This window comes from Musca autumnalis, unplaced genomic scaffold (genome assembly GCF_047663935.1).
Source record: "Musca autumnalis isolate F117 unplaced genomic scaffold, ASM4766393v1 scaffold_1, whole genome shotgun sequence".
NCBI classification, from domain to species: Eukaryota; Metazoa; Arthropoda; class Insecta; order Diptera; family Muscidae; genus Musca; species Musca autumnalis.
The window spans coordinates 296,531,365-296,545,096 of NW_027411644.1; positions in this window are offsets into that span (position 1 = coordinate 296,531,365).

Sequence of the window (13,732 nt, forward strand, 5' to 3'; positions counted from 1 at the left end):
TATTTCTTTTACTTTTTGGGCAATTGTGATCGATTTCAAACGAATACCAATTCAAATGGCAACTCTTTCTACACAAACACACACCCACAACAACTCTCACCTTTATGGCGGTGTTGGCAGCAGCAACAGCCTCCCAAGAAAAAAATTGACAAGTGTATTTGATGTTGTTTGTGTTGCGTTGTTTTCTTTTGCCTCCCCCTTCCCCCAACAAACGCACAAACTCTAGTTGCCTGTGTACCTTTATGAAGTTTCAACCAACCACACATTTTCAAGGGTGGGCGGGCGTGACGTTGCACATGTGTTTGTGTGTTTGTCAGTCTGTATTCTCCTTATGAATTTGCCGTGCATGCATACCATTGCGGTCTTGTTGCCTGTCAAAATGTTATTTGGCATTTGTTATGGTTGTCTGATGTTTTCTATCACAAGTCGTGGTGCGATGTTTGTGTGTATGTGTGTGTTTATTGCGGTAATGTCTTCATCAAACACTCTCTCGCCGATTAATTGTTGCTTTTAATGTAATCCTTTCATTTCAATTGTTTATTTAGGATGAATTTCAATGTTTTTTCTTTTATTTTTTCATTGATTCACTTAGACCCACTGTAAAGATGTGTACTATTATTTTTAAGGGAAGGTATCCGAATAACAAACTATGTATATTTTAATTCTGTAATGCAATATTGTGCCATTTCTCTATTTCAGTGAAATATGAAGTATTTTGACATATACATACAGTAGGTGTCACTAAAAATTATGCAACCTGAAATAAAACAAGTGGGAAAAGCGTTAAGTTCGGTCGGGCCGAACTTTTTATACCCTCCACCACAAATTTCAGCCATTTCGGTGGATTAATGTGGCCACAACCTTCAAAATACCGAAAATCGGAAGTTACCGTTCTATAGGGGCTATGTGATGGCGCGGACCTATACCTACAAATTTCTGGGGGGGGGGGGAAGTTTTATACCCCCAACGAAGACCAAATACCAAATTTCAGCCATCTCGGTGTGATAATGAGGCCAAAACCTTCAAAACATCGAAAATCGGGAGATATCGTCCTATGGGGGCTATATCAAAACGTAGACCTATATAAACATTTTATGGTAGAAATGTTTCTTAGCCTCTGGAAACACAAACTACAAAGTTGCAACCGATTCTGTTGTCAAATGGGACTAATACATTCAAAATATATTAAAATGACGCGTACTTTATATGGGGCGTTATACGGAGGCTATACCAAAACGTGGACCTATATAAACCAACTTGGGTGACGTAGGGGATGGAAGATACCAAGGAACGGTCCTGACCGGTTTTAACATGGCAAAGCCCAGGATTTATCTTGGTCCCTCTTTCATCTCAAGTGGACACTGACCTCCCCGTGGTGTCACCTGGGGAACTGCCTTTAACACCCGTTAAAGGTAGTGAGCTAACATGTGCCGCGCGTTCACCCATAAGAACGTTAAAAACTTGGGTTTGGGCGTCGGGTTAGTAACCCTCCCCTAGAAAAAAAACTGCCTACTATGAAAAAACGAAAGAAAAGAAAAACAAACCCCTCTAAAGTTGAAGAACCCCGCAAACGTTTTAAGGACCATGATCTGCGAATCTGCACCTGGAATGTTCGCACTCTTTATAGAGAAGGTGCAGTCTTCGCATTGGCAGACGTACTTGAAAAGTACAAGGCCGATATTACTGCCATACAGGAAATACGATGGATTGGGAAAGGCGTCACAACAACACCTAAAGGTGACGCACTGTATTATAGCTGCCATGACGTAAAGCATGAGTTTGGTTGCGGATTCGTAGTTAGTCGGAGACTAAAACATCTGGTATCCAGCTTCACCCCAGTGAATGAAAGACTTGCTGCAATTCGAATAAAAGCTAAATTCTTCAACATCAGCTTTATTTGCGCTCATGCTCCCACTGAAGAAAAGGACGAACAGACCAAAGATATATTTTACGAGCGCTTAGAAGAAACATATGACCGTTGCCCTGCCCATGACATTAAAATCATTCTAGGCGATTTTAATGCCAAAATTGGAAAGGAGAATATCTTTGGCCCAACAGTCGGGAAATTCAGTCTCCACAGTGAAACATCTGACAATGGTATGAGGCTGATAGACTTTGCAGCTGCAAAAAACATGGTAGTTACCAGTACCAGATTTAATCATCTCGATATTCATAAGGGCACCTGGCTGTCCCCAGATCAAAGAACAAGTAATCAAATTGATCATGTTGTGATAGATGGAAGACATTCATCCAGCGTGTTGGATGTACGATCGTTCCGAGGCGCAAACATTGATTCGGACCACTATCTTGTTGCAGCAAAGGTACGTACCCGTCTAAACGTTGCAAATAAAGCACGAACAGACACAACGCGGAAGTTGGACATCGATAGGCTGCAAACACAACAGATAGCCACAGTATATTCCACTCAACTAGCCCAATTGCTTAACGCGAGCACTCCTTGTCCCGATAACATAACAACACAATGGCAAAATATTGCCCACTCCATGCAAACAGCCGCAAAATCCATACTTGGATTCCAGAGACCTCCACAAAGGAATTCATGGTATGACCAGTGTCGTGCTGCTACCGAAGATAAAAATGCGGCATATAGAGCTACTTTACAATCAGTAGCAACGCGTAGCGCACGAGAGAGATATCGGGAGAAAAGGAGAGAAGAGAAACGTCTTTTCCGCAAGAAAAAGAGAGAAATGGAAAAGCGGGAGTGTGAAAAAATCGAGATGTACAGGAGCCAGAATGAAGTCCGAAAATTCTACCAAAGAGTGAAACATCAAACAGATGGCTTTGGTACAGGTACATCCTCCTGTAGAGACCAGCAAGGTAATCTGGTAACAGATACAGATAGCGTGCTCAGGATATGGAAGGAACATTTCTCCAATCTGCAGGTATCCAATAGTGGCGAAGACGATGATACCGCAGATCCAATCCCAGAAGATGGTATAGAATGTATACCACCCGGCCAAGATGAGGTAAAAACAGCAATCAACCGGCTGAAGAATAATAAAGCAGCAGGAGCCGATGGCTTACCAGCCGAGCTGTTTAAAACCGGAGGCGACGCGCTGATAAGGCGTATGCATCAGCTAGTTAGCACCATCTGGCAGGAAGAACGCGTACCCGACGATTGGAACCTGAGCATCCTATGTCCCGTCCACAAAAAAGGAGATAAGACTGTATGCTCCAACTATAGGGGCATAAGTCTACTCCCTATTGCCTATAAGATAGTGTCAGGGATACTGTGCGAACGAATAAAGCCTATGGTCAACGAGATAATTGGACCATACCAATGTGGCTTTAGACCTGGCAAGTCCACCATTGACCAGATATTTACCCTGCGGCAAATCCTAGAGAAGACCCAAGAGATGCAGATCGACACATTTCACCTTTTTGTCGATTATAAAGCAGCATTCGACAGTCCCCTCCGATCAAAGGTATTCCATGCAATGTCTGAATTTAGTATTCCCGCAAAGCTCATCCGGCTTTGTAAGATGACTCTAACTGATACTAGGTCCTCAGTTAAAATTGGAAAGAACCTCTCCGAAGAATTTTGTACCAAAAGAGGTTTCAGACAAGGAGACAGCCTTTCGTGTGACCTATTCAACATTTTGCTGGAAAAGGTAATACGAGATGCAAATGCCAAAAGAAATGGCACAATTTACACCAATACCCACATGTTACTTGCCTATGCTGATGACATAGACATCATGGGACGATTAGTAAAGGAAGTAACTGATACCTTTAGGAAGGTCGAAGCAGAATCTGCGAAAGTGGGTCTGGCGGTAAACGGCGAAAAGACCAAATTGATGGTGTCGACGCGCAAAGCGTCCATAGAGCTCGGACCAACCGTAGAAGTTGGTACCTACAATTTTGAGGTAGTTAAAGACTTCGTCTACCTCGGCACTGCCATAAACACAACAAACAACATCAGTTGTGAAATAAGAAGAAGAATTGTATTGGCCAACAGATGCTACTATGGATTAAGTAAGCAATTTAAAAACAAAGCCACATCTCGTCAAACAAAAATAACACTATACAAAACGCTAATACTACCCGTGCTAATGTATGGCTCCGAAGCATGGGTACTTGCGCAAGCAGATAAGGCAGTGCTTGGTGTGTTTGAGAGGAAAATTCTTCGAAAGATCTACGGGCCGATTTGCGTTGACGGTGAATATCGACGTCGTATGAACCACGAGCTATATAAGCTATACAAAGACATGCATATAGTTAAACGTATCGAGATGCAACGATTGCGTTGGCTAGGCCATATCATGAGAATGAGCGATGATGAACCCGCTAAAAAGGCGTATGAATACATGCCACATGGCGGTGCACGCAGAATCGGCAGGCCTAAGCTTCGATGGAGCACACAAGTGGATGAAGAAATGGAAAGGCACGGTATTCCAAAAAGTCAAGCGAAAAACAGAGAGGAATGGAGATCTTTTCTTAGTTCGGTCTATGGAACAAATGTTCTGTAATGGGCCAACTAAGTAAGTAAGTATATAAACCAACTTTGGTAGGAATGTTTTTTGGCCTCTGGAGACACAAAATACCAAATTACAACCAATTCGGTGGTAAAATGGGACAAATATCTTAAAAATTCCTAAAAACGACGACGCGTCACGCGTCATTTTGTATGGGGGCTATACGAAAGCCTGGACCTACATAGCCCGCTTTCAATACCAAAAGTCCTACGTACAACTAACAGATTTTCCCAAAATTTCATCCACCTACGTCAATCCGTTCGGATGCTAGAGTGATTTCCACAGACGGACGGACATGGCTATATCGATGTAGAATTGCACGCTGATCAAGAATATATATAGTTTGTGTGGTCTACAATGATTATTTCGAGTAGTTACAAACGTAGTGACAAACTTAATATACCCCCATCCTATGGTGGAGGGTATAAAAAACGCTTAACAGTCACGATATAAGCCTACCAACAAAAATGCGTTTTGTTAAATGTTACATATGGCCAGTATTACTAAACTCAGCCGAATCCTGGACAATAAAAGTATGAGATAAGAAAAAATGCGTTTGAAATGTGGATATACACAGTGCGCCTTAACTAATTTTAAATGAAAGGTGCTTACAGAGACAGAGAAGCCATTCGACAGACGATACGTCTGAAGAGCTGCTTAACCAACAGCGAAACCAGGTAACGTAATTTGGTGACTGTGTGGGTTCGAGTCCTTGGCTTTCCTTTTTCACTTAGAAAAAATGGCCGATCATCAAGCTTAACTCTAAACGGGAAAATTAATAAAGGTGCTTACACCTGGGAAGTTTTTGCGGATTCTGAAATTTCAATGTTCATAGATGAGAAAAATCAAAAAACGAAAAAAGTCGCCGGAGGGATTTTCAAATAAATCGCGGTCAAAGTTCAAATTTTTAGGGCTTCATTATGTGTTCACGATTTTGCTCGGAAACCGCAAGCCCTATCGAAATTGCATTAGAGCAAATCTTATAGCAGTGAAAATTCTCTACAAGATTGACCTTAATGTTATTTTCGTAGGTTTTACCATTTTTGCGATATAGAAGTTCCAATTGGGGCTTATAAAACAATGTCATGAAGGGTGCACCTTAACTAATTTTAAATGAAACCGCTTAAAACTGGGAAGTTTTTGCGGATTCTGAGACAGCAATGTTAATAGATGAGAAAAATCCATAAACAAGAAAAAATCGCTGGAGGGATTTTTAAATTAATTTGTAGCCTATTTTCACCGGGGCCCTGTACATTCCATTACAATTTCAGGAAAATCAGGGTTTTAGCTTCATTATTCCACCAAAATGGCTGAAATTTGGTATTTAGTTATCGTTGGGTGTATAAAACTTTCCACCTGAAATTTGTTGGTATAAGTCCACGCATTCATATAGCCCCCATAGAACGGTACCTCCCGATATTCGGTATTATGAAGGTTTTAGCTTCATTATCCCACCAAAATGGTTGAAATTTGATAATTAGTCTTCGTTGAGGATACAAAACGTTCCACCTGAAATTTGTTGGTATAGGTTCACGTCTTCATATAGCCCCATAGAACGGTACCTCCCGATATTCGGTATTTTGAAGGTTTTAGCTTCTGTATCCCACCAAAATGGTTGAAATTTGTTAATTAGTCTTCGTTGAGGATATAAAACGTTCCACCTGAAATTTGTTGGTATAGGTCCACGCCTTCATATAGCCCCCATAGAACGGTACCTCCCGATATTCGGTATTATGAAGGTTTTAGCTTCATAATTCCAAAATGGTTGAAATTTGGTAATTAGGCGGAGCTAAGTACTTTCGTAGATGAAAGTAAACTAATTATTCCATTCTCTTTCAATTTAATTTTGGTGGAGGGTATACAAATTTCGGTCCGGCCGAACTTAACGTTTTCTTACTTGTTATTTATATACTAGCATGTGCCCGCTACGTCGTTAACGAAAAGTAATGCTCAAAATATGAAAAATTTGTTAAAATTACAAAAATCGATTTCTAACCTGCCTAAAACCCATTTTACACTTATCCTGTTTTATAAAACATGCATAATTTATGTTGTCAATTCCATACAATATCTGTCAAATAAATGACGTAAACTCCCAAAACAACTGTTTTAAGTGCAAGTGTAAAATGCGTTTAATACTAATGGTACAACATTAAAACTCTTCGTACACTTATTGCGGGTAGCTGCAAGACTCGAATTCAAATACGTTCGTATTAATACCAAACACATCAACAGTGACATTCATTCCAAATTTCAGAATTCCAAACTTGCAAATTTATAGTACCTATTTAAAAAACAACCTCCTCATCTAAACCCTACGCACCAGCAGTGACCCTAATATCAGAATTCCAGCTTTATCCTTTCATCCAAGTTGTATCAAATCTAGTACCATTTATTACTATCCGCATGCTTATAGTACTTATAGTTCCAAAATGACCTCATTATCTCAACATCACTCACCAATAGTTACCATGTTACCAAATTTCAGAATTCCAGATTTATTCCATTCCAGTACGTTTAGTACGCTTATAGTTCAAATTTTCTCCTCACATCACCTGTGACCATAGTGCAAAATTTTAGGATCCCTTCATCTAATACCAAAATAACTCCAAATGTAATGGTACTACATAGCATGCATTTGGTATGCACTTACACAATTTCAGAAATCCAGAAAGACCCAATACCAAATTTTATACAATTTACTACTTTTGTACCTTCATGGTAGATATTTTACATATATATTTACATATATATTTTTCCACACTAACGTTGTATTGGGTGTAACATTTAGTACCGTACGTAATAATAAAGTACATATTTCAAAAACTTTCCCTACAACCAATACAAAATACAGTACCATTTAGTAACTTTCGTAGACATAAGTAGGAATTTCCAAAATGGCCAGCTCAATCCATTCACCCAAATTCAAATTGTACCAAATTAAGTACCATTTAGTAAAATGAGTACGATTTTCCAAATCTACCTCCATATCTCAATCCTACACTCCAACAGTTATTTTAATTCCAAATTTTAGGATTTTAGCTCTATCCGTTCCTCCAAATCCAAATTGTACCAAATATAGTACGATTTCGTACTTTTCGTATTCATATGTACAATTTTTCAAAACTACCTCCATATCCTAATTCTACACTCCAACAGTAAATCTTAATTCCAAGTTTCAGGATTCCAGCATTATCCGTACAATCAAATCCAAATTGTGCCAAATTTAGTACTTTTCGTACCCATAATTACGAATTTCCGAAACTACCTCCATATCCTAATTCTACACTCCAACAGTAATCCTAATTCCAAACTTCAGGATTCCAGGCTTATCCGCTAACCCAAATCCAATGTGTACCAAATTTAGTACCATTTAATACTTTTGTACACATACATAGGTACAAATTTCCAAAACTACCTCCATATGTCAATCCTGTATAGTAATCATAATCCCAAATTTTAGGATTCCAGCTTTATACGTTGATCAAAATCCGATCTGTACCAAACTTAGTGCCATGTAGTACTTTTCGTACACATTCCCTAAACTATCGAAATCCTTCACTCTAAAAGTAGCCTTATTTCCAGGTTTAAGGAATTCAGCTTAATTCGTTCACCCAAATCCAATTTTTAACAAATTTAGTACTATTTAGTACTTATCGTACACACGAATTTCCGAAACTGACTCCATACATCTATCCTGCACTCCAACAGCAATCATTATTTCAAGTTTCTGGGTTCCAGCCCAATTGCACCAAATTTAGTACCACTAAGTACACATAAGTACGAATTTCTAAACCTACCCCCATATGTCAATCCTGTAGAATAATTATAAATCATAATTTTAAGATTCCAGCATTATCCGTTGATCCAAATCAAATTTGTACCAATCTTAGTACCATTTAGTATTTTTCGTATACATAAGTTAGGATTTCCAAAACTACCTCAAAAAACTACAACTATGTCTATACTAAACTCCAACAGCAATCTTAGTTCCAAATTTTAGGTTTCCCGCTCTATACGTTCACCCAAATCCAATTTGTACCAAATTTAGTACCATTTAGTACTTTTCATACACATAAGTACTTAATTCCAAATTTCAAGTCTCCAGCTCTATCCGTTCATCCAAATGCAAATTGAACCAAATTTAGTACCATTTAGTACATAAGTAAAAATTTCCCAAACAGTTTCCTTATATCCACGCCCATTCCCAATCACGATCCTCATACCAAATTTCAAAGTTCTAGCTATATCCGTTCAATATATACAATTGGTACTAAATTTAGTAACTTTTAGTACTTTTCGTACACTTATTGTTATTATGTATTTATGTCACAACATTTTGGGCGTATGAACCGACATAAATGTTGATTAGGATTAAAGTTCAAAAGTTTTGCGGAGGAGGTACTTAAAGGAATGGACCGACATAAACCATGGGAGTGCCATAGGGGGTTTTTACAACCTTCGGTCTGTTTTCTCAAGAAGTATGGAATTGCCCCTGAAAAAACTTTTACCATTGTAATTGAGGCAGCGAATGTAAGTTGCGTCAACAAAAATCAAAGTGATTCGATAGCAGGTCTTAAAGTGAACTTATCCGAAATTTTGTGTGAAAGGTACCGGAGAGTGGACAAATATAGTTCATATTCGATCCTGATCTATATCTGGTAGATATATTAGGATATGTAAAGTATGAACCAAATCGGCCACTCCCTTCAAGGATTATAGTGCGCACAATTTTTGCAAACATTTTTGAACTTTTGTGGTGGAGGTACCTGAAATAGTGGACCGATATGGCTTATCTTCGAACTTAAACTAAGTTTGGACAAAATATTACGAAAGCCTAATTATGGATCTAATCGGCAGATCCATTCGAGAGTTATCTTGCGCTCAGGCTATTTTCTCAGGAAGTATGGACTTGCCCCTGATGAAACTTATAGCGTCTGGGAGGGCAGTGACTACAAGTTGCTACAACAAAAATCAAAGCGATTCGAGAGCAGGTCCTAAACTGAACATTTCCGATATTTTGTGTGGGAGGTACCCGAAGGAGTGGACCGATTGAGTCCATATTGGAACCTCATCTAAGTCTGGTAGAAATTTCACGATGTGCAAAGTATGGACCAAATCGGTTACTTCCTTTAAGAGTTATCGTGCGCATAAATTTTCCGAACATTTCTTAACTTTTGTGGGGGAGGTACCGGAAGGAGTGGACCGACCCATCTTCGAACTTAAACTAAGTTTGGACAAAATATCACGAAAGCCAAATTTTGGACCGAATCGGTTGATCCATGCGAGAGTTATCGTGCGCACCAGCCAGCTAGACGGACGGACGGACATTGCTAAATCGACTCCAAATTGTCTGAAACACATTTCGTCCAAAGTTTGGGTACTACCAGGCTTCGGAACGATACATCAGTCCGGATAGTATCAGTGTTTTGTAAAGGGTTGTTTTTGTTTAAACTGCTTACTTAAGCCTAAGAAGCATCTGTTGGCCAATATAATTCTTCTTTTTATTTCACAACTGATGTCGTTTGTTGTGTTTACGGCGGTGCCGAGGTAGACGAAGTATTTTACTACCTCAAAACTATAGGAACCAACAGTTGGTCCGATCTCTATGTACGAATTGCGCGCCAACACCATCAGCTTGGTCTTCTCGCCGCTTACTGCCAGACCCACTTTAGCAGATTCCCTTTCGACTTTTGGAAAGGTATCAGTTACTTCCTTTACCGATCGACCTATAATGTCAATGTCAACGGCAAAATCAAGTAACATATATTTGTATATATTGTGCAACTTCTTTTGACCTTCGCATCTCGTATAACCTTTTCCATCAGAATGTTGAATAAGTCACACTATAGGCCGTCTCCTTGTCTGAAACCTCTTTTGGTACTAAATTTTTCGGAGTGGTTCTTTCCTATTTTAACAGAGGACCGAGTATCAGTTAACGTCATTCTACAAAGCCGAATGAGCTTTGCAGGGATACCAAATTCAGACATGGCTTGGAATACCTTGAACGTAGAGGGCTATCGACAAAACGTGGTAGGTGTCGATCTGCATCTCTTGGGTCTTCTCCAGGATTTGCCGCAGGGTAAATAACTGGTCAATGGGGGATTTGACAGGTCCAAAGCCGCATTGGTATGGTCCAGTTGTTTCATTGACCATAGGCTTTAGTCGTTTGCATAGTATCCCTGACAATATCTTGTAGGCAATATGGAGAAGACTTATGCAGAGCATACAGTCTTACCTCATTTCTTGTGTATGGGGCACAGGATGATCAGGTTCTTCAGCCGGTTGATTGATGTTTTTACGTCATCTTGGCCAGGCGGTATACATTCTATACCTTCTTCTGGTATTGGATCTGTGGTAACATCGTCTTCGCTACTATTGGATACCAGCATATTGGAGAAATGTTCCTTCCATATCCTGAGCACGCTATCTGTATCTGTTACCAGATTACCTTGCTGGTCTCTACAGGAGGATGTGCCTGTACCAAAGCCATCTGTTTGATGTTTCACTCTTTGGTAGAATTTTCGGACTTCATTCTGGCTCCTGTACATCTCGATTTTTACACACTCCAGCTTTTCCATTTCTCTCTTTTTCTTGCGGAAAAGGCGTTTCTCTTCTCTCCTTTCCTCCCGATATCTCTCTCGTGCGCTACGCGTTGCTACTGATTGTAAAGTAGCTCTATATGCCGCATTTTTCTCTTCGGTAGCAGCACGGTCATACCATGAATTCCTTTATGGAGGTCTCTGGTATCCAAGTATGGATTTTGCGGCTGTTTGCATGGAGTAGGCAATATTTTGCCATTGTGTTGAGTGCTCTCATTAAGCAATTGGGCTAGTTGAGTGGAATATGCTGTGGCTATCTGTTGTGTTTGCAGCCTATCGATGTCCAACTTCCGCGTTGTGTCTGTTCGTGCTTTATTTGCAACGTTTAGACGGGTACGTACCTTTGCTGCAACAAGGTAGTGGTCCGAATCAATGTTTGCGCCTCGGAACGATCGTACATCCAACACGCTCGATGAATGTCTTTTATCTACCACAACATGATCAATTTGATTACTTGTTCTTTGATCTGGAGACAGCCAGGTGCCCTTATGAATATCGAGATGATTAAATCTGGCACTGCTAAATACCAAGTTTTTTGGTAGTAGCTGCAAAGTCTATCAGCCTCATACCATTGTCAGATGTTTCACTGTGGAGACTGAATTTCCTGACTGTTTCCAAAGATATTGTCCTTTCCAATTTTGGCATTAAAATCGCCTAGAATAATTTTAATGTCATGGGCAGGACAACGGTCATATGGTTCTTCTAAGCGTTCGTAAAATATGTTTTTGGTCTGTTCGTTCTTGTCTTCAGTGGGAGCATGAGCGCAAATAAAACTGAAGCATAGATCCAAGATTCGTCGTCTGTGACGATCTTATAAATGTCGTTTGAAGTACCGCGATCGTTTTTTTTTTTAACTATTTTTTGCACCAATCCATAAGAGCCGTTTTGATTGTCCAATTTTGCTGGATCTAACGAGAAAAATCCATTTTTGCGGCCAGGTGTTCGTGCAATATCAAATGTTAGTTTGTGGTAAAAATTTCCAAGAATGCCTCTATCTCACGGTATATAACATGGCTATCTTGCGTACGGCTTATTTTTTTCTGGCTCTACGACTGATTTTTGGCGACCCTCACGACCTTCGTTTTTTTGGCGAGTGTTAACCACCATTGAATTCATTAAACCAGTTTTTCAAAGTGATTATCTACGTCGAATGTTGTGAAAAATGATTGGACGAAAACATTAATACAGTTTAATTATTTTGGGGACAAGTCCAGACTTCTTGAAGTATGTACCCTAATGCTGTAAAAACTTTAAGACCTCTACGGTTCACGAAGTCTTCCACACTTACATCAAATTTGAAGACAGGCTACATATGTATATCGGTCTACTCATTCCGCCTTAAGCACAATTTGAGACCTGTTGAGACCTTATTTCTTGAAGAAGTCCATAATAACCGAGATAATGGTCCGAAAATTAAAAAAATACAACTACAAACTACAATTTTCTTTATTTATATATAGAAAATCGTTAATATTTTTACACGTTGATACTACTGAATACTTGATACTATTAAATACTGTCCATTCATTGTGTTGTTTATTTCATCCCATTATTTTTTCAGTGTTTTCATGGAATTCACCACATTGTTTAAATGTTTGGTTCGAGCATTGGCTAAAACAACACAGTGGTGGCAGCAGTTTGCTATTTCAGAGACATCAACCAATCAATTTTAGTACTAAAATTCTAACAAAGTGTACAACAACAAGTAAAAAAGTATCAGTTGGCTTTGCCGACAGAGATATACCCTCAGCCTGTGAAAATTGAAACACTTTTTTCACAAAAAACCTATGTATTTAGGGGGTTTCAAAATTTTAGTCGCATGAACCGACAAAAATGTTGATTAGGATTAAAGTTCAAAAATTTTCCGGAAAAGGTACTTAAAGGAATGGACCGACATGGACCATGGGGGTGCCATAGGGGGTTTTTACACCCTTCGGGCTATTTTCTCTAGAAGTATGGACTTGCCCCTGAAACAACTTTTACCATCGTAATTGAGGCAGCGAATGTAAGTTGCTTCAACAAAAATCAAAGTGATTTAATAGCAGGTCTTAAAGTGAACTTATCGAATATTTTTGAACTTTTGTGGGGTAGGTACCTGAAGGAGTGGACCGATATGGCTTATCTACAAACTTAAACTAAGTTTGGAAACAATATTACGAAGGCCAAATTTTGGCCGGCATCGGCATAACCGTTCGAGAATTATCTTGCGCTTCCACCCATAAACATGGTGTCATAGGGTTTGTTTTTCAACTTTCAGGCTATTTTTTCAGGAAGTATGGACTTGCCCGTGAGGATACTTGTACCTTCGTATAGGGGACAGTGAATACAAGATGCTACAACAAAAACCAAGGCGATTCGAAAGCAGGTCCTAAACTGAACTTTTCCGAAATTTTGTGTGGGAGGTACTCGAAGGAGTTTAGCGATTGAGTCCATATTGGAACCTCATCTAAGTCTGGTAGAAATTTCATAATGTGCAAAGTATGGACCAAATCGGTTGCTCCCTTCAAGAGTTATCGTACGCACAAATTTTCCGAACATTTTCGAACTTTTGTGGGGGAGGTACCGGAACGAGTGGACTGATATAATCCATCTTTGAACTTGAACTAAGTTTGGACAAAATATTACGAAAGCCAA